The sequence below is a fragment of the Pinus tabuliformis genome, chromosome J (genome assembly GCF_031772625.1).
Source record: "Pinus tabuliformis cultivar Carrire ecotype Pingquan chromosome J, CPIR1, whole genome shotgun sequence".
Classification (NCBI taxonomy): domain Eukaryota; kingdom Viridiplantae; phylum Streptophyta; class Pinopsida; order Pinales; family Pinaceae; genus Pinus; species Pinus tabuliformis.
The window spans coordinates 1,356,855,754-1,356,875,902 of record NC_142295.1 but is presented as its reverse complement, the minus strand read 5'-3'; the positions used below and the strand labels follow the sequence as shown (position 1 = coordinate 1,356,875,902).

At 34.2% G+C, this 20,149-nt stretch overlaps 1 pseudogene; it reads right to left on the bottom strand.

Annotated features, from left to right (window-relative positions):
* The window catches only part of LOC149232424 (geraniol 8-hydroxylase-like), an 87,572-nt pseudogene extending 68,761 nt beyond the window's left edge, over positions 1 to 18,811 (bottom strand).
* Positions 18,812 to 20,149: the final 1,338 nt, after the last annotated feature.

Below are 20,149 nucleotides of genomic sequence, written 5' to 3'. Positions count from 1 at the left end.
GCATTTTTATTACCGGAAACATATTCATCCTCCTTGGAAGACTCCCCTTGACAATCATGAAGGTTAAAAACCTTCTTCAACTTTTGTGATTCTTCATCCATAGTGTGATGGTCAAAACTTTCTTTGACACAATTGATTTTATGGTTAAGACTTCCTATGCTCACTTCTACGGACATATTGATAGATCTACACTCGAATAAAAAAAAAATTGGTTTCAGTAATTTCCTTTTTACAAAGCTAATAATTTTTTTTTACTAGTCTAGTCATATTTTATATTGAGTTAGTAAAAAGGAATTACTATATGAGTGAAACAATGTTCATAGTTGGTAATACCATGGGCCAATAAAACCATGGAGTAATAGTGGTTTTGATACCACTAGTAGATATTGGTTTTAGTAATTTCCTTTTTACAACAACCTCCCTAAAAAAAAAATTGGTTTCAGTAATTTCCTTTTTACAAAGCTAATAATTTTTTTTTACTAGTCTAGTCATATTTTATATTGAGTTAGTAAAAAGGAATTACTATATGAGTGAAACAATGTTCATAGTTGGTAATACCATGGGCCAATAAAACCATGGAGTAATAGTGGTTTTGATACCACTAGTAGATATTGGTTTTAGTAATTTCCTTTTTACAACAACCTCCCTCTCATCCTGAGGGCTATAGTGAGGTTGTTGCTATAGTGAGGTTGTTGATACCAGGATGGCCCATATGTATACTCATTTAAGGGTTCACAAGGCTTGAATCCAATACAATAATATTCATAGGCACAAAGCCTGGACAATAATATTTATTATGGAATTATATAGCTCATCAAGTCACTATCGGTGATTTGAACCAAGGTGGAGAATATAACATCCATTCCACCCAACCAACTGACATAACCCCAATTGACTCACATGGGTATGTCTATCTAAGATATGACAATAATTATTATATAATTGTATTTGGTTTATTACAATGATGAAGTGTTTTAGGAACTACTGGGATTACTTCAAAGGAGAGAGATACAACTATAGATATAGTTGCAACAAGGTGCACCTCTTCCTAATATTGGCATGTATAATTTATCTGTGATTGAGAATGAAGAAATAGAGAAGCAAGTTTAGGAGTTACTAGAAAAAGGAGTCATTTGACTTAGTACATCTCCATGTAGATCAACAATTGTGCTAGTACTAAAACTAGCAATTGAACCAGATGTTGCAAAGGAAACACTGTAAGTCGATACCATAGTATGGAACTTGTATTAAGAATAAAAATGTGTTTTACATTCAAGATACAGTTTCACTGGTCATTAATAAAATGTGTATTAAAAAAAATAACACCTCAATCATTATTATTAAACCCTCAATGATTATTATTAATCCCCTTTGCATTCTCTAATAAATATTATCAATTTCTAGCATGAACACCATGTTAATTATGGTGTTCCCATACCTATGCCTACATTAATAAATTAATTTTGTCTCTTAAATTTTATAGTCACAATAAGATTATCTGAAACAAGCAAATGAGACTAAACAATCACAAGGAGCTCCTTGTTTGTGGTAGACTTGAAATTATGTTGAAACCCTCCGTCAACTAAAGAAAGTATTATATGCATATTTCCATCTTTTGAATTTCTTCATAATAATATTTTCATGGATATTAATGAACTATTGTACAAATTTTTGAAACCTAAAATTTTTTAAATCTAAAAAATGAAAGCTTCCATTCTTCTCAAATTCAATTATAATATAGGTCATGGCATTAATAAAGTGTATGACAACCATTGATCCAAGAGAAAAGGGACAGTCATGGATAATCTACAACATAAGAAGCTACATTCATGTCTAGAATAAAGAGGATAAATTATGGAAAGACTTTGTGATTTTTTATTTTTTTTAGTTATAGAGTAAGGTATTTAATTGAAATGCTAAGAAAATCCCTAAAAATAAAATTTTATTCAAAATTTTGAAGGACTTAAAGCATGCAATATGATTCCCACATCTCACTCTATACTAATGAATTAATCAACTTAAAAAATCAACTCAGAACAAGTCCATTTGTTGGAGTTTATGATACATGAATTGATTGGTTTTAGAATTGGATTTTTCAATTGCATAAGCTTAAGGAATTTTTCATTGATGAGGATGAAGAAAAGGTTATGAAGTTTTTTACCTCTAAGCTACCTGGTGAGATACAGATAATGAGTGTTTTGGTATTTATCAGAGAAAATATAAAATTATTCAACTCTTTAAGCACATAAAAACATACACAAAAATTTGACAAAATATGTGCATATTCATACCACATTTTGAACATAACTAGTATCTCCACTAGTGTCAAGTGTTGGGCTACTGGATGATGACTAAGTTGCATCAAGTGTTTTTGGTCCATAGAACCGCTCACCAATAAGAATTTGGTGTTTATCAAAGAACTGGAGAAATATTTCCATGCACCCAATTTTGTTCTCCATTTCTGTCTCCATTTGGGGATTATCTATTAGCCCATGAAGAAACTTTGCAAACATTTTTGCTAATCAACTATGAAAAGATATTATAACACAGGAAGAGTGCTCAATTATAATGGTATGGATCCTTTTCTGCCGTCAATGGTACTTCTAAGCACTACACTTATCCCCATGAATATTTTTCATATACTACTATCCAAATGTTAATGTTTGAAGTTATCCAACGGAACACTAAGTTTTTATATTTTCATAAATAGTTGGAATATTTAATCTATGACCATCAAATATCATGCAAGTAATTTATATGGTTTGGGGAATGAAGCATTGGATTATGCATTGGAGAATATAATGGAGACTACAATATTGATAACTAACACAAGGCACTATGTTGGAGAAGAAAATGGTGTATTGCTACACATCACCATGAGAATTTAAGTGAAAACGTAATAGCCTACAACCTTTTTTTGACTTCAAAATTACTAAAATTAGACTTTACTCCCAAGTCCCAATGTTGGATGGGTTTGGTTTCTTAACTATACAAAGCCCAAAATTTTAATCCAGTGGATCATGATGTCATGCTAATGCATTGAGAGATCTATTACAAGGTCAATTCTCTTCCCTCTACAGACTAGAAAATATGATTTGTGGATTTTTGGTGTATTCACATAAAATATTTGATAATCAATATCAGTGCCTTGATCTTTAAATTGCCTACACTCAGGGCACACTTGCCATCACATTTTTAGAGAAAATTATAACACAGTAAAAAAATGGTTGGTACTATATCTTTTGTGCTAAGGGTGGAATGTCATTAATCTCTAGGTGATGAAGACTTTAGAAGGCCTAAGTTTTCTCTTCATGTGGTTACAAATCTTTTATTGTCTCTTGCACCTCGATTGGAAGTGCTTTTTGTCCTCAGACAAGACTCCGTGGCAATTTCATCATGCCATTTAGAGAGGCAAAGCTAAAGAATAAACAAAAAGACCTTATTAGCATGCTTCCTAATGAATGCCTTCTTGAAATATTCAAGTGTCTACCATGAGATTGCGAACACAATGTATCTGCATATGTCCTAAGCATTGGCTTATGGTCGAGAGCACCATGCAAAGAAGTGGAATCAAGATATCTAATCCAAGCCCCAAAAATTATGGAGAAACATTAATAGAGACCAGTGAGAACAATGTATACTATGTCAAGAGAATGAAAGTTTGTATGTTGATGCCATGTATACTCCTTTTGCATCTATAGCTTGTAAATGGGTTTTAGGTCGACCCCAGACTAGTGCAAAATATTATAATCCACATATTTTCATCAGATCAAAACTTTATTTCTTTGTAAAGTTTAATCAACTTATTTGCATGAGTTAGGTTATATGTTAAATATGTGGCTGCCTTAATTTTTTAGGAATATGTATATGAAAGTGTTTACGGTCCTACCATTACTAAATTTCATCTTCATCAAGAGTCCTCCTTGAACCAAGATTGAATCAGAAGTGCAATTCATGAGATACTAATCCAGATCGAATTTTGTTTAGCCTTAACATACATTTTTTGTAATGCATCTTATAAACAATAGAAAAACATCAAGAATGATACATCATGAAGCCAAAGGAAGGTTATAAAAAGGAATCCATTTGTTTATGGACAAACTTAATCTTTTTAACGAGTGTGTTGTTTTTCTGAGTGATTCATTGTTTGAATTAATTCGCTCTTTATTTTCGAAATTTTAAAGTGAAAGTCCAAAACCCATTTTAAAAAAATATTAAAGTGAGGGGCCAAAACCCATGCATAGAGGTTTCATGGTCAAAAATCCATTTGACATGGATGGAATTACAAATGTAAATAAAAATATTCATTGTCCACTCTAACCTAATGCTTTAAACCATATATAGTTTTAATTTATTCCATAATATTAAATGGAATTATATAATTATAGTTTATAAAAGAATTTAGTTTATATATATATATATATATATATATAATTTCTTTTGTATACTATTGGTTTGTTTAATTATTTGATTATCATATACATTAAATAATTTTATTTCAAATTATTTTTACAATAATTATAATATTATTCTAAATATCATTAAATTCAATGTTAATGACATCGCATCACACCAATTCTCATAGACATTAACATTAAAATTATTGAACTTTCTAGAAAATAAAAGAATGAGCATTTGAGCCTATAGAAAATGTCCAAATTCATTAATTTAGAATAAATCAATTAAATGATTTATAAAATAAAAATAAATAAAAGATAAATAAAAAATCTATTTCATTTCATGGGTAATAAGAATAAATAAATAAATAATTTATTAATTTATAATAAAGAAGTAAAAATAGCATGTCTATTCTTTAGTCCTCCTTGAAACAAAGATTGAATTAGAAGTGCAACCCATGAGATATTAATCCAGATCTTAACATACATTATTGTAATACATCTAATAGACAATAGAAAAGCATCAAGAATGATACATTATGAAGCCAAAAGAAGGTGATAAAAAGGAATCCATTTTTTTATGGACAAACTTAATCTTTTTAACCGGTGTGTTGTTTTTCTTAGTAACTCATTGTTTGAAATAATTCGCTCTTTATTTTCGAAATTTTAAAGTGAAGGGCCAAAACCCCTTTTTTTTTAAATATTAAAGGGAGGGACCAAATTAATTCATTCTTAACATACATTTTTTGTAATCCATCTGATAAAAAATAGAAAAACATCAAGAATGATACATCATGAAGCCAAAGGAAGGTTATAAAAAGGAAACCATTTGTTTATGGACGAACTTAATCTTTTTAATGGGTGTGTTGTTTTTCTTAGTGATTCATTGATTCACACTTTATTTTCGAAATTTTAAAATGAGTTTTAAATATTAAAGTGAGGAGCCAAAACCCCTGCATAGGGGTTTCATGGTCAAAAATCCATTTGACATAGATGGAATTACAAATGTAAATACAAAGATACATTGTCCACTCTTATCTAATGTTTTAAACCATATATACTTTTAATTTATTCCATCATATTAAAAGGAATTATTTAATTATATTTTATAAAAGAATTTAGTTTATATATATATATATATATATATATATATATATATATAATTTCTTTTGTATATTATTGGTTTGTTTAATTATTTGATTATCATATACATTAAATAATTTTATTTCAAATTATTTTTACAATAATTATAATATTATTCTAAATATCATTAAAGTCAATGTTAATGGCATTGCATCACACCAATTCTCATAGACATTAACATTAACATTATTGAACTTTCTCGAAAAGAAAAGAATGAGCATTTGAGTATATAGAAAATGTCCAAATTCATTAATTTAGAATAAATCAATTAAATAATTTATATAAAAAAAAGATAAATAAAAAATATATTTAATGGGTAATAAGAATAAATAAATAAATAATTTATTAATTTATAATAAAGAAGTAAAAATAGCATGTCTATTCTTTAGTCCTCCTTGAAACAAGATTGAATTAGAAGTGCAACACATGAGATACTATTCCAGATCTTAACATACATTATTGTAATGCATCTAATAAACAATAGAAAAACATCAAGAATGATACATCATGAAGCCAAAGGAAGGTGATAAAAAGGAATCCATTTGTTTATGGACAAACTTAATCTTTTTAACTGGTGTGGTTTTTTTCTTAGTGATTCATTGTTTGAAATAATTGGCTCTTCATTTTCGAAATTTTAAAGTGAAGGGCCAAAAACCCATTTTTTAAAGTATTAAAGTGAGGGGCCAAATTAGTTCATTCTTAACATAGATTTTTTGTAATTGTTTGAAATAATTAGCGCTTTATTTTCGAAATTTTAAAGTGAAGGGCCAAAAACCCATTTTTTAAAGTATTAAAGTGAGGGGCCAAATTAGTTCATTCTTAACATAGATTTTTTGTAATGCATCTGATAAAAAATAGAAAAACATCAAGAATGATACATCATGAAGCCAAAGGAAGGTTATAAATAGGTTAACGGGCGTGTTGTTTTTCTTAGTGATTCATTGTTTGAATTAATTCGCATTTTATTTTCGAAATTTTAAAATGAACGGCCAAAACCCTTTTTTTCTAAATATTAAAGTGAGGAGCCTAAACTCCTGCATAGGGGTTTCATGGTAAAAAATCCATTGGACAAATACAAAGATACATTGTCTACTCTAATCTAATGTTTTATACCATATATACTTTTAATTTTTTCCTTCATCTTAAAAGGAATTATAAAGTTATATTTTATAAAAGAATTTAGTTAAAAGATATATAAACAAACATATATATATATATATAGAATTTCTTTTGTATACTATTGGTTTGTTTAATTATTTGATTATCATATACATTAAATAATTGTATTTCAAATTATTTTTACAATAATTATAATATTATTCTAAATATCATTAAAGTCAAAATGAATGGCATCGCATCACGACAATTGTCATAGACATTAACATTAAAATTATTGAACTTTATGGAAAAGAAAATAATGACCAAATTCATTAATTTAGAATAAATCAATTAAATAATTTATAAAAAAAAAATTAAAAATAAATAAAATATCTATTTAATGGGTAATAATAATAATAATAAATAATTTATTAATTTATAATAAAGAAGTAAAAATAGTATGTCTATTCTTTTATAATAACTAACAAATAAGTAACATATTTATTAAACTTATAATTGGTAAAAAAAAAACACTTAATAGAAACATATGAAGAAATGAGTTGTCTTTAGTGTGATTTTTTGGAATGGTGTTGAATCCATATATATAGTCCGTTAATATTTTAATATCAAATTTATTATAAAGATGTATGGAGTATTAAAATATATAAATGTATTAAAATCAAGTGAGACAATATAAAAAGATTAAATGTTAAAATAGCTTTAAGAATTAACTTCTCTTTCCTATGAAGCAAAATAGGTAGATAAATAAAAACAAATTATTACTTTAATCTAAATTTATTTTTTATAAGTATATAAAATCATTTAGAAGTGTTATAACTTGAATATAAAAACATTAAATGTTAAAAGAGCGTTAAGACTTAACTTCTCTTTCCTATAAAGCAAAATTGATAAATGAATAAAAACAAATAATTACTTTAAAATAATTTTATTATTATTATATATATAAATATTATTATTATAAATATAAATGATATAAATCAATTTAGAAAAATTATAACTTAATTTAGTTTTAGATTTTAACTTTAATATAATAATCAAGTCAAATTTTATCCCTACCGAATTTTCTTCACAAATTCTATAATATAAAACACTTTTTAAATGTATTGAAATCCAATAATTAAAAAGTTAAAAAAAAACATCCAAAAATAAATATGAATATAAGTTATTCAAGTTATAATGCTTTTAACGAGCTTTGTGTAATAGTGTTTGGTAATAAAAAAAGATTTTAACCGAAATCCAAACTGGGATATAATGCATGCACTATTAAATTCAAGTTCAGTATTTACCCCTAATTTAGATCAACCATGTCTTCAATTTAAATTAAAATACAGTACAGAGATAGAGAATGAGTGGGTGAAGAGTGGATTTGAATAAGCGGCCAAAGGAACCTCGATGGGAGTAAGCAGTGGAGTTAAGGGCGGCCTACTAAAGGAAGACATGCTGCTGCAATTATTCCCAAGATCACAAGAAGAGGACGAAATAGGGGTGCCAAATTCTGTAGTCTTCTTGGATGAAGATATATCAGTTTTGACGTCGTAAAATATGCAGTGCCCTTCTGAATCATTTGACATAAGCTTAGTGTGATAGCTTTTCTTAATAAAAAATGCATGCATGATTAAGTTCAAGTTCAGTGTCTACACCTAGTTTAGATCAACTATTTAGTTTAGATCAACTATTTCTTCCATTTAAATTAAAATACAGTACAGGGAAGGAGAATGAGCGGGTGAAGAGTGGAATTGAATAAGTAGCCAAGGAATGAGCGGGTGAGGAATGGAATTGAATAAGCGGCCAAAGGAGCCCTGATAGGAATAAGCGATGGAGTTAAGGGCGGCCTACGAGAGGAAGACATATTGCTGCAATTATTCCCCAGAAGAAAAGAGGGGGACGAAACAGGGGTACCAAATTTTGTACTCTTCTTGGATGAAGATATATATGCTTCGGCGTCGTAAAATATGCAGGGCCCTTCTGAATCATTTGACATACTGCACAAGTCTTCATATTCATTTCTTGAATGTCAATCTACATGATCGCACCTTCACCATGGCGAGGCCGAGCACTAAGAAAGAAACTAAGAAAGAAACGATGAATAAACCTAAACCATTTTTCATAGCAAGTCTATACCATACCCGTTAATTAACTGTGAGACGATTATGGCTTCGTCAGGGGAAAGCGGTGAGACGGTTATGACAGCATTAGACCGGTGAGACGGTTATGATAGCATCCATCAAGTTAGATTCGGGAGATGGTTATGACATCATCTGATGGCTAAGAATGGTTTAATGGTCTAACAACAGATCTTACGATGCAAAATGGTGCAAAGTGGCATTTAGGAATGTCTCTCTCAGAGGGAATGCCTTACGGCGTAAAAAGATAATACATGAATAATGTGGGGATTTATAGGCATCGAACAAAATCATGATGAAGATCATTTCCCTCTTGCTCATATTGATGATTAATTGGATAATTTATAAAATGCAACCTTTTTCATGAAGTTAGAATTAAGGAGTAGTTATCATCAAATAAGTATTTTTGAGGATGACATTTGGAACCTTGTTTTTAAAACAAAATTACAAGCCTTAATTGAATAACTAGTTATGTCTTGTATGCTTAGTGATTCTCTCACTACTTTCATGTTACTTATGATAGATGTATTTAAGTCATTAATAAATGGTTTTATAATAGTGTACTTAGATGATATTCTGATTTTCATTAAAATTTGGGAATATCATGTAAATCATGTTTAGAAATTCTTAGATGTTATAAAAAGGGGAAATTATGCCTAAATATGTCTAAAAGGAAAAGATTGGTGATGGTGTTTTCTTGTTGGGGTTATCTCCATATATGTATATCTATTCCATGGTAAATGTTGAAATTGGAATTATATTAGCTTGGTATGATCATGGATCAAGGGAAGAATGTTTAATTTAAAAAAAATAAATTATTTAATTTATTTCCCTTACTCCTTTTTTGGTCAAAATCTTTACTAAGCTCTGCCCTTAGTCAAACTAGTTGTTACTGGCTAACAGCTAGTTAGCAGCTCTCTACATCTATTGCCGGGATCTGGTTCCTCATCTTATCCTGAAGATGAACCACATTTGAACCACACTGGGTGGTTCGAAATATCTTTTATGTGATTTTTTTTCGAAAGATACTATTAAAAATATTATGCATCACAAAAGTCTTACTTCAAAAACCTTAAATGATTGATTATCACTCTTCCTATTTATTATTAAAAATAAGATATATATGATAGGAAATTATATATATATATATATATATATATATATATATATATATATATAATTTAGATTATTTAAGTTTGACCTAAATATTATTTTTATTTTAGTGTTTTGATTATTTAGATTTGACCCAAATATTATTTTTATTTTATTATATTGATTTTATTAATTGTTTTATTGTGTTGATTATTTAGGTTTGATCTAATTATTTTTATTTTTTAGATATTCATTTCATTAAAATTTTCCTTTCGATTAATTATTTTCTCTAATTCAATATTAACAATTATATTTTAACAATTATTTCTTTATACTAAAATATTATTTATTTAGTCAAATCTAACCATTTTCTTTACACGAAATATTATTTATTTAGTCAAATGTAACTGTTATATTATAACAACTAATTTTTTTTCTCTTCATCTATTTGATGATGATGATGGTTAACGTCCATTGAGACCAAACTTTGGTCTATCAGACCTAAATCAACGAATTATTTAGTTTGATTTAAGATTTTATTCCTATGCTCAAAAATTTTGGAGAGAAGTCTCCCGAGCTCACTGTAATTTTGATAACGTAAAAGGCTAGGAAGGTCAGTATTGCAACAAAGATTTTGAAACTCAGATCTAATATGTGGTTGTAGGCAGGGCACTCTAAGAGGGAGTGAGGTCAGTATTGCAACAAAGATTTTGAAACTCAGATCTAATATGTGGTTGTACGCAGGGCACTCTAAGAGGGAGTGATTTTCATCCTCGACGTTCGTAGATGGCACAACCTTTCCATCCATGGTGTTTTAGGAACTGCCCCATTTCACTATGGAGCTCATGAGAGTTTGTTTTAATCTTGGCTATATTAATTTTCTTCTTTGAGCTAGTTAAAACAGAGAGATACTTTTGATCTTCTAGGGTGGGGTTGATTATCTCCTTATAATATCTTAATTTTCTTTTAGTTGTTAAATCTTTCTCACACCACATTTTTTCTTTGAACTTAGAAGTAAAAATATTTTTAATGTTATTAATGTTTTGCAATGCAACATTCTCGTCGATCTCCCAATGGTGGTGTCTTTATACCAACCTCATTTGAGCCTTAGGTGGTTTCGGATGGAATTTAAAGCTAGCTTAGGAAGTCTATGGTCTCCTATGTTATTGAGTTTGTGCTTGTACAACAGAAGCGTAGTCATAGCTAGGCTCTCAATAGGGGAAAGACCCACTTCCATAAGGAGAATAGGATAGGGTGTGTTGCTTTTAATTTTGAGGTTATACGTTATAAAAGGCTTATGGATTTGCTCAACTTTCTCCAGAATTCTCTAGAGATGCTACAACCCCAAACCTCACCGTAGTCACTAAAGTTTCAAAGAGAAACTTCTTTCTATCCCACATTAGGAGGTTTGTCATTTTACAATTATTTTCAAGACCAAGATAAGCTTTCCATCCCCCATTAATCATTTTCTCAATGCTATTGTTCTAGTTGAGCTTGTGATGAATATCAATTCCTAGGTACTTGTAGGAAGACACTTCCTCCAAGTTACTATTCTCAAATTGATGTCAAGATCTTATTCTTCACATCTTGTTTTGATGATGAACCACAAGTTTATTTCTCTTCATCTATTTAACTTCATGCCAAGATTTTATTCTTCATCTTATTTTGACAATAAACCTCTAATAATGTAGTTTTTACCTAGAATTTTGTTACTTTTCAAAATATTTCTTATATATATATATGAGAAATATTTTATTATCAAAATTTATAAGATAACTTTACTTTAATTTGTTTACAGTCCCAAATAATAAAATAAATAAACTAAATTTTTCACTATTATCGTTTTCCAAACTTATATTAGTTTATAAAAAAACACAATTATTATACATTTTTAATATATAATTTTATTTTATATAAAAGTATAAATCATATATTTATAAATAAATTAAATTTTTTTTATAAATAAATTAAATATTTAATATCAAAATTTATGAAATATCTACTTCAAAAATTGATATGATAATTCTATTTTATTTAAAAATATAAATACTAAAAAAAACCAAATCTTTCATTACCATCATATCAATCACTATGAATTTTTGGCCATAATAAACACACATATTTACGCATATTAATCATACTTCTAATAATTAACAACATAATTAAGATAAAAAATACACACATCTAAACCATATTTCCGAAGATGGACAATAAAATTATAAATTGCAATTGTATTTTATATGTTTTTATAATTTAATGTATAAAATAAGGATGATAATTAGTTTCTATTAAAATTAATTAGACTATAAATTTTTTATTTTTTATTTTAAAGTAAAACTTCTTTGTATTATATTAGTGATACAAAAATTACAAATTTCTGAGCATTGAAGCTCTAACAGCATGAACAGAGACTAAGAAATAAGATGTTTAGAAAAGCATGAGGAGGTTTTTGTCCGCAGAGGAGAAACCAGAGGATTTTTTTGACAGTTACATCGTTGTAAAACCAGCAAAACCAATAAGAGAGCTGAGAAGAGAGAGACATTAAAGAAGGGAAAGGAGCTACCTTGGGAAATGAATGACGCCCAACTAGTGTTGTAGAGGGTCTTCCTGGACCACTCAGGCATGGATTATAGTAATTTGGGTCATCTAGAAGTGGGAATCCCATGGAATTGTTGCTGGAAAGGAGAGACACCTTGGCTACTGACCTGGCCATTTATGATGTTGGAGGGACCGAGCCAACAGAAGCAAGCTTTGAGTCACTGCTAGTTTGACGTCTCCTTGGGGAAGGGTTGCTAGGTCTGTTGTGGTGAGCTTTTATATGAGTTGGATAGAGAAAAGGGGAGCCATCCACAGTTTTAATAGAAGGAGACACTGAGCCTTCGAGTTGCATGCCTAGGAGGATGACAATGTGGTAGTGTACTGCTTTGGTGTGGTGTAGATGAAATTCGATGTTGAGCATTTTTCTCTTTAACAGTACATTGACGCCCTCCTAAGTCCTGTAATTCCTTTGGTGGCGGCTAAAAAGATTACACAGTGCCCAGAGGTAGTAACTCGTGACCCTGAGTTCTTGAACTTTTGCATCAACCACCATTATGCAATAACAACGAAACACGAGTTCTTGAACTTTCGCATCAACCACCATTATGCAATAACAACGAAAAATACTGCAATCAAAATGCTCGTCACCTTGCCCTTGCCAGGGTGAGAGGGGTTGTCTACCTCTTCCTCAGCCTCCTCTGCGGGAGTGACAACCATGTTTGCAATAAAATTAGTTTTAATTCCCTTAACTTGAACCCCTTCTCCACCCTCGAGTCACTGAAGAGATGTATAGCCATTGCCTCTGGAAACATGCCTTATATTGATGTGATCTGCTAAACATGCCTTATATTGATGTGATCTGCTAAGTTCTTACCAGACGGCAAGGCGACTGTACCAGCCTTTCATGTGCCTTCAATGTAAGAGGAGGGTGGGTTTGCCACCATGTCTTTCCACATTCTCCTTCCTGCCCCGAACGGAATCAGCTCGAAGTTTTGTCCCCTGTACTCCACACTGCTCATCTCCTTGTCAAGAAATCTCTCTGGCATAAATTTCGAGGTCTCCTTCCAGATCGAAGGGTCCCTCCCGATCGCCCACACGTTGACGATTATCTGGCTGTGCTTCGGTATCACAAACCCCCCAATCTCACAACGCTCATCGGCTCTGTGAGGGATGAGAAAAGGAACGACGGGATGCAATCGAAACACTTCTTTGACCACTGCTCGCAGATAAGGGAGACGTTATGCGTCACTCTCTTCAACCATTCGGTGGCGCCCGACTACCTCGTCCAATTCGGCTTGGGCTCGTTTCATCTTCTCCAGATTGCGGATCAGTTCTGCCATCGCCCATTCTATTGTCGTTGCGGTTGTATCGCTTCCGGCCCCAAATAGGTCCTGTAACAAGGCATTAAACATAGAGAGAGGAACCAGCTTCTAACTCTTAGAGTAAAATTGTAAATAAGCAACGAAAGACTTACAGTTAAGTAGCCTCTGATATGGGTGAGAGAAAATTCGTCGCTTCTCATATCCAGTAGAACGTCCAACAGATCCTTTTCATTGTAATTTCTATCACTGCTTTCGCCTGATCTGGTGGCCAGAAGATCCTCCATGAATTTAACGGTAACATCATAAGATTTTTTCAAATAGATTCCCGTATTACGGTACAGGCCCTGGGGATCGAACCAGTGAAGGAAGGGGAAAAAGTCCGCCAGATTGGGAGACGCGTGAATCTCCATCAGTTTCGAAATGGTGTCGTTCAACTCTTGAGAAGCTCGAGGGAACTGAGGATCTAACACGTCTTTACCGAAGATCAAGTTCCCTATGAGATTAAACGAGCTCTGGAAGGCAATGTGTCACGCCCTTACACCTGCGGTAGTCTTCCAACCGCTTGTAGCAAGGTGCGGCACCACTGAACGGTTTCTTTTCACCAATACTAACATTCGTAGACTACGCCTACTTTCACATTAACATTACTTAGCTTGTGTTTCACGACCAAGTAAACATAATTATCCTTTATACTTAATGAAGCCCATACTCATTCATTATCATCATGCAATTACACCAAGAACAATAACAATTGCAACAAGTATAAAGGGGAGGGGCACTCCCCGTAATGTGAGTCTGCCCTACAATTTTATTAAGAATATCAGTTTACAATACAAGTGTGTCTTGGCCGAACCAAGTCTCACACTTAACCGAATAATACAAAGAGAGGCAAACCTACCTTTACAACATCTTGTGCATCTCTTGCACAAAGGACGGTGCTCACCCGAGCCACCAAGAATCCTTGCCAAGTCTTACACCAAGAACTGCACCTTAGAATCCACCCCGGGCACCCTTGCCCAACCTTCGACTTCCGGTTCCAAGACTCCACCCAAGCGTGCAATATTCTTGGAGCAATGCGCATGAGATATGCGCAGCTCCCTCTTGACTTGCGCACTTATCTTCTTGTCTTGAGCGAAGAGTGAGTGAATCATTCGATGGTGAAATGAGCTCTCATGCTCATACATTTATATGTGTTCTAGCGTGGGTTTACATGGGGTGTGCAGCCCCTTGGCCGACCCCACAACCACTCATAACACGCCCACAAAACGTTTTTCATATGTCGGCCTTGCTCTCACGCAAGTCCTCCTCCAAGTCGCTATATATGTCATTCAACACTTAGCCATATTTCTAAGTGTTTCACCTTTCGTCACACATATTGTCACATATTGTCGCATTGTCGTTTGTCCGCGTCCGTGCGCCCGCCCGTGCGCTTGCCCGCGCGCCCTCATGCACGACTCGCCGACGCCCGTCGCACCAATCTTCCGAAGGCCTTACATCCTCCTCCACCTGAAATCGTTGTCTTCCTCGACAACATCCCATCCCGGTAGCCATCCACCAAGATCACCATCATCCACGATGTTGACTTCTCCACACAAAGCAAACATCCTTGCAACATATGTAGAGCCTCATCTCCATCATGCCTCGACTTAGTGACCAACTGCCACCAAGTTCACCATACCAAGGTATGCACCTCAACGGTATGCTCTCCATCAGATATCATCTCGATCCATGATTACTGACCTCCTGTCTTCATCATGTGTCCTCATGTGAACTGCTGCCATGATACTCCAACATAATGCTAACACATCTCTGCCCACTGCATGCCCTCATGTCTCGAACTAGTCGGGTGATCAGTCCAACTATCACGCTCAAACCATGAGAGTGAACATCCTCATGCCATCATCAGTTGTTCCTCAAACATCTGCCACATCCTCGACTCATCAAGAATCTATCTCCATAATCCATGCTCAGGTCCATGGAACTCCATCCACCTCATCTGCAACATGCTGTCCATGATGTTTGGTGTCAATGTGCTACATGAAATCAGCCACATCTATCCCAACATCATCATGTGTGTGTGTGTCTCCTCCATATGAAGAGATCATCTCCTCAAACCGACTCTCGATGTGCCACATCTAGATCCATGAAGCACCCCTTCATCATATCTACAATGTGCCATCTCTCAAATCTGCCATAGAAACAAGTATGCACTTGTCTCATCTCCCTATGTGCCAAAGTAGTTGAGTCTCGGCTCAACCCATGCCCAAGTCAAGGCATCATCATCATCATTGTAACTCCATCACTCCAAAGTGTCTCATATCGATCCTCCACATCAAGTCACTCTTCCAAGCCATGCCCATACATGTACTTTGAAAGTATGCATCCCATACTACATCAAAGTCTCTTGACCTCAGCTCCTCAATGCATCAAATCCTCTAAGTCCACCATGTATGAAGTCCCTAAAAGTCACAATGAGCTCCATAATCTGCTCACAAATCCATCCAAGTCCATGGCCTTGTTGTACAAGAGTGCACAACCTCTCCATCCACTCATAAGTAATAAGTCTCCATGTCACACTAGCAAATCCATCTGCACAACATCCCTGTAGACTCATCACAACAATCGGTCATCCTCATCCAAGTCTAAAATCTTCGGTTTAGTGAACTCGGTCACCCAACCATATCATCATCATCATGAGTCCCTTCCATCATAGCTCCTCCACCAAAGTGTCCACCAAGACTATCTCTTGGTCTCGGCCATGATAAGTCCACCCAAGAGTGTGCCCTCCAATCTATCCATGAGTCATGCTGGGCACTTAGCCATGTGGCTAAAGCATGACCCCTTCCTCCACAATGATCATCAAGTTCCACCCTTGTCAAGGGCCTTTGTACCTTCTACCATAAGGTCACAAACAACCCCAACAAGTCCAACAACCATCAACAATCCTTGCTTCTCCATACAAGGTCTCATCATAGACATCCATGGCAAGATCCTCCATAGCATCGGCAAACTGGCTTTGCCTCTCCCTACATACGGTCCATCTACCAAATGCCCAAATGAAACACAAGTATCAATACTTACTTCATCATCATGAGGCTCCTCCTCGTTCATCCATGTACGCAAACTGCACAATCCTGGTCCAACTTGATCATCCTCAAGTTCATCCTCCATCATGGTCATGTCTGCAACATCCTCAATCATCACGGCTTCCTCTTCCTGGTCAGCACAATCTGCAACTTCATCTTGCTCCATTGTCCAACCAAGTTGAAGAAGTTCATCTTCAACAGTCTTCTCCAAGACTTCAAGTTCCTTTCAGATCCAGGGCTTCTCTTCCTTCAACCTCTTCAACCTGTATAAGGTAAGAAAGAGCTTCCCTTCACCTTCTCCCAAACTTTCCATGCCTTGTCGTTCAGCTTGGTCAAAGCACTAAGCTTCACCTCTGCTAAACCTGCTTCCACTATCACGAGCAGCCCTGCTCAAGCCGAGTCTTGAAACTACCTTCAAATGCTTCAACACCTGAACCTTGTTCAAGTCTCAATATCACATGTCATCAACTTCAAACCTTCACGAGCAAAAATTGCTCCGAACCACCTGTCACGCCCCTACACCTGTGGTAGTCTTCCAACCGCTTGTAGCAAGGTGCGGCACCACCAAATGCTTTCTTTTCACCAATACTAACATTCGTGGACTACGCCTACTTTCACATTAACATTACTTAGCTTGTGTTTCGCAACCAAGTAAACATAATTATCCTTTATACTTAATGAAGCCCATACTCATTCATTATCATCATGCAATTATACCAAGAACAATAACAATTGCAACAAGTATAAAGGGGAGGGGCAACTCCCCGTAATGTGAGTCTGCCCGACAATTTTATTAAGAATATCAGTTTACAATACAAGTGTGTCTTGGCCGAACCAAGTCTCACACTTAACCGAATAATACAAAGAGAGGCAAACCTGCCTTTACAACATCTTGTGCATCTCTTGCACAAAGGACAGTGCTCAACCGAGCCACCAAGAATCCTTGCCAAGTCTTACACCAAGAACCGCACCTTAGAATCCACCCCGGGCACACTTGCCCAACCTTCGACTTCCGGTTCCAAGACTCCACCCAAGCGTGCAATCTTCTTGGAGCAATGCGCATGAGATATGCGCAACTCCCTCTTGACTTGCGCACTTATCTTCTTGTCTTGAGCGAAGAGTGAGTGAATCATTCGATGGTGAAATGAGCTCTCATGCTCATACATTTATATGTGTTCTAGCGTGGGTTTACATGGGGTGTGCAGCCCCTTGGCCGACCCCACAACCACTCATAACACGCCCACAAAACGTTCTTCATATGTCGGCCTTGCTCTCACGCAAGTCCTCCTCCAAGTCGCTATATATGTCGTTCAACACTTAGCCATATTTCTAAGTGTTTCACCTTTCGTCGCACATATTGTCGCATATTGTCGCATTGTCATTTGTCTGCGTCCGTGCGCTCGCCCGCGTGCCCTCGTGCACGACTCGCCGGTGCCCGTCGCACCAATCTTTCGAAGGCCTTACACAATGCGTCCAATATCCACACACTTTCCCTTCGCGACATCTTGAAAAATCTCATAAATCATTCGATTTACTTGACCTTTTCGGAGGTGTTGCAGAGCTTCCAACCTCTTCACAGAGAAGAGTTCGGTATTAGATATATGTCTCAGCATTTGCCAGTGAGATCCATATTGGGCAAAAACGATGGAATTCTTGTAGTAGGAAAGAGCCTTGGACGCATGTGTGATGGTCTGGCCTGCGAATATGTGGTCATGGGTTTTGAGAACCTCCTTTGCCATGGCGGAAGAGGAGACCACCACTGTGGTTTTCATTCCGAGAGAGAGGCTCATGAGTGGTCCGTATTTTTGAGCAAGGTGGAAAAAGGATTTGTGGGGCTTGTTACCCACCTGCAACAGATTTCCCACAATCGGCCATCCCGCAGGACCCGGAGGAAGCCTGTAGTACTCCTTCCTCCATAAATCCAAAACCAAGAAGATGACAACAGTGATCCCGAAGAGCAGAGGATACCAAAACAAAGCTCCAACATCCATGTGGATCAAATTGAGAGGAACACCAACATGACACACGAGAGTTGAATGTGAAAAACAAAAGTTATAACAGCGCAGGGGGCTTGCAACAACTAAATGGTCATCAATGGCCAGCGGGGCCATTGGATGAAGCCACGATCTGAGGGAGGTCAAATTTCGGAGAGTCATCACTGCTAGGACATAGTTGGTAAGATGTCAAATCTCGTGCCAAGGAATGGAGACTCGGTAGCAGGGTTCAAAATTGAATCCGTCAGAGCTCTTCAAGAAGCTTCTAGAACGTAGAGAAGTGCTCAGCAAAATTCACCAGTAAAAAAAAAATTTAAGAATTGATTTTTACAAGTTTTTAAAAGATTTAAATAATATTAAAAAATGTCTCATGAAGGGCTTTGTGTCCACCTAACATTTTTGAAAATTAAAAAATTTTGGCTATTTATCCCTAGAGTTACTCTAGGGTCTAGTCTAGTGCTACGAACTTGTAAGGCTATTGCATTGTCTGTAAGGACAAATGACGAACCTTGTTCTTGTCAAAAGTAACGAATTTTTTGAAATTTCGAAAGAAAAAAAAAACCGAATATATTAAGCAAAGAAAAAACAATTTGTCTCATATAGTATCTTTACTCTTATAGACATTATATTTTTTTTGGTGTAACTATTCTCCCAAAACATTACCCCGCGAACCTCCTTTGTTCTTTCCCTTCTGCGAAACGTATTAGTTTTTAGGCTTCTATTCATCAATGGTTTCATTTTAATGGCTTTCTCGTTAGCTGAAGAGATATTGAACCCTATAGGCTTTCTCGTCTGCTGGTGTATACACGTCGAGGTTAGGGTTTCCCTTTTTTATCTGTTGTAAAACTTTCAATATCGATTTTAAAGATAACTTTACAATAGCCACGCCTTTTCTATATATACACAAAGGGTATATATACACAACAGTTTACATTTTTTTTGGGAGACAAAAACAAAAAATACAACAGTTTTTATATTATTTGTGTCTCTAGGTGTATTTGACAATCAGATGCGTAAGTATAGGTTATGTTTTTAAAAAATAATAAAAATATTTTTATTTTAATTGTGTCTTTAGGTGTATTTGACAATCAGAGGTATAAGTATGTCATGTTTTTAAAAAATAATAAAACTATTTTTTATTAATGTTGGCCAAAATATTAAACATTAGCTTGAATCTTAAATTATATATAACTTTTTAATTTTATTAATGGACTAAGATTAATAATTAAAATATAATTATGTATTATTATATATAATTTGAATGGATAATAAATTATCTCATGCATTTAATAGTTCATTTATCATATACATGAATTTGAATGGAACATAAATTTA